Here is a 3,280-nt window from a genome sequence, read left to right as displayed (position 1 = left end):
GAAAAAGCAGAGCTAAACTGAAAGTAACTAACTAATGCTCTGAGCTGTACACCTGGCTCTTTACTTTGCATGATGGGTGTCAGCAATCGCTGAGGGGTTCCCGATGGTGTCTCAGCCCCTCTTCCACTTGGTTTTCTCTGCTTTCTTTCACACAGTGCATTGCTGAAGGTGCCTTCCTTCTTTCCTCTCACATAACTCTGCCTCTGCACATGCTGCTCTCACTTCCCAGATTTCTTTCAGTGCTCACCATGGCCCATGACTCCAGTCCTTTAACCTACTGGCCTCACTCTGCGCTGACAGGAAGGAGGCCTTCTTCCTTCTGCACACTGACAGGTTGGGCCCTCATTCTTCCTGCCACCCTGAGCTAGCTGTCCTCCAGTGCCACCTGTGCAAGGACCCTGGAGCAAGCCCTCACCAGAAGCAGTGAGCTTTGGGCTGGGCCTCAGGGGAAACCAGTAAAGGTGGATGAGTCAGACTGAAGCCCCAGTCTGTGGGCTCCGTTCCTCCTGGTCTTCCAGATCCTTCTGGAGAGAGAGCCCCTCCCAGCCTCAGCTGTTCAACTTCTATCCACTGCTCACAGCTTCTCACCCACTAGATCCTATGAACAAGACTGACTGTGAGAAACGGTTTGTGGCAATAGCAGGAATTTGGGAGTCAGACAAATCTGGGCTGACTCCTATTTTGAACTCCCAGGTTGCTGGTCTGATCTTTTTGGTTATTCTGTGAAATGGGAAGAGTGGCTTCACTTATAGAGTTGAGGACAGGAGAGAATGAGGTGCTGTGTCACGGTAGGTAGACTTCCGGAGCTATGCCGCTAGGTTTGAATCCTAGACTCGCCATCTCATCATGTTTCCTAGTTGGAAATAGTAGAGTGCACTATGGATAGATTAAGAAAACAGGAACTTATTACAAGGGTGCAGCTTGCAGAACCTGTGGGGGGGGTCCCAGGAACAAGGCCTGACCAAAGTGGGGCATTGTGGTGACAACATTACTGCCTTGACACTCATCCCTGCAGCATTTGGGGGACAGAGAGCACCACAGTCACACCCCAAGAACCGGGTGCCTGTGCCATTGCTCTGTCCACGACATCCATCTCCCCACCTGGCTGCTCCTCCTTCTGCATGTGGGCTTCACACAGGGGTGCTGGTTGATAGCTCCCGGTTATGTATCTGAACCTGAGCCACCAAGGGTTCTTGGGATGAATGAAACTTTTCTGCTTTCTATTTGTTCTATTTTTTTGCTTTTCTATTTGGATTCTTGGTGGGTTAAGGGAGAACACTCAATGAGGGCCATTATTTGCTGCTACTTTTTACTAGCTGCGTGATCATGGGCATGCAATTTATTCTAAGAAGCCTCAATTTTCTCATCTACAAAAGAGGGATAACAGTAGTATCAATTTCATAGGGTAGTGAGGATTAAATGTGCTGTGCTCTGTGTGTGTGTGTGTGCGTGCATGTGTGTGTGCAACTCTTAAACCCTTAAAGAAGAACCTAGCCTTACTGAATTACCTATAACTTTTTTCCTCTTTGTTCTTCTCCCTCTCCCTTTCCCTCTCTCTCTGTCCCTGTCCCTCTCCCTCTTTCTTCTTTTTTGGTGCTGGTGATTTGCATGTTAGGTAAGTTACAAAGGGCTTTGCATGTCAGGTAAGTATCCTATCATTACACTTCATACCCAGCTCCATAATTTTATTATAATGTTAGTGGAGCACAAGGGCCTGAGCTCAATATCTGGTTCTGAAAAAAAAATTAGTGAATTGGAGATCTATTGGCAACCTTAACATGAAGTCTTTGGGTGTTTGTTGAATTGAACCCTGGGTGGAGACATTAGTACTCAGAATTCCTCTCTGCCAGCCCAGATCACTGCATACAGCCAGGACTTGACCTGAACAGTTGATTGTTAACTTCTTTAGAAATTTCATGAACTGGTTAATATCATCTTGGTAGCTCAAAATCTGCAATTCTGGGAGAATTTACACCAGGAGAATTGGCCAGTGCAACAAATAAGGGATCCTCTCTCCTTAAAAATGGTGACTTTAAAAACAGAAACAAAACAAAACAAAAAAATGGTGCCTTTATATTGGTAGGCTTTTCTCAGCACATCATAGGCTGATGTGGAATGTGAAGTATTTCAAGTGCCTAGCATTTTGCCATCTCTCTTGATATTTTTACATCTTTCTTGGTCCTTTTACATGTAGTTCTCCCTCATTAATAAACTCCTAGGATCAACATTTTTTTTTTTTTTTTTGGATATCAGGATGGACAGATGAGTCCCTGGATTCATGGGCTTTCATGGTTACCTTGGTGGATACCTTTTTGGTACTGATGAATCCCTACAAGAAAGAGTCCTTTGAGGACAGGCCCCAGCCTCCTGCACAAGTTGGTTACACAGTACTGTAGGAAGCGTGTGTGGGATGGCTATGTGGACCAGCGCTCAGGAGATGGAAACCTTTGCTTTCTCCACTCTGACAGGCAACATATATCCTTGTTTTCTAGCGCCTGTTAAAAGAGCATCCCCACTCCTCTCTTCCTGCTTCATGCCACTCTGCCATGTGGATCATATAAGTTGGCAGTGCAGTGGAGGCTGGGGAGTAGGAGGGGCCACTTGCATGTTGACGAACCTCATCAGGGGGTTGGGGAAGGCTGCCTCCTGCTTTGGAAACATTCCTGTGATTGCTCTGCACAGCTCAGCAGGCTACCCTGGCTTAGGAGAGAAAGGAGGGAGAGGCAAACACCCTTCATTTTAATTAAAGCCAACTTTACATTGTTGTTCCATTTGCCTGTGTTATTGCATGAGCTTACAATAAAGTTATATGGCGCCCCTAGGGCGGCTTCAGCTGCGTGATAGAATGTGTCCAAGTTCAGCACTGCACGACTGTGCTCAGCTTCTCTGCAGGGTGAGCCAGAGCAGCCCTGGGTCCTCTCTGGGACTCCAAGCCATGGCTTAGGCTCAGACCTGTTAGCAGCTCCTTTATTTGTATTTCATTTATTTAGAAAACATTTATCCAGTCTTTTTTTAATGTGCCCAGTAGTGGTTAGGTGCCAAGTCTGACCCTGGCACAATGATACATGCCCCCAGGGGTACACATACCTGAATCCCTAGGACTAAGCTCACAGCAGTCTCCCTCCAACTTGGAACCTCATGCAATCACACCCGCCACCCTGCCCAAATGCTTGTTCTGGCCTTTTTTCCCCATAGTTTTCAGGTGGTCTGAGCGATTCAGCTGCACAATCCCTTATACTTAGCAATTCTCCATGTTCCTTCAGATCTGCTATCTCTGACT

The sequence above is a fragment of the Octodon degus genome, unplaced genomic scaffold, assembly GCF_000260255.1.
Source record: "Octodon degus isolate 3935 unplaced genomic scaffold, OctDeg1.0 scaffold00107, whole genome shotgun sequence".
NCBI classification, from domain to species: domain Eukaryota; kingdom Metazoa; phylum Chordata; class Mammalia; order Rodentia; family Octodontidae; genus Octodon; species Octodon degus.
The sequence above is the reverse complement of the archived record's forward strand: the minus strand, read 5'-3'. Positions refer to the sequence as shown.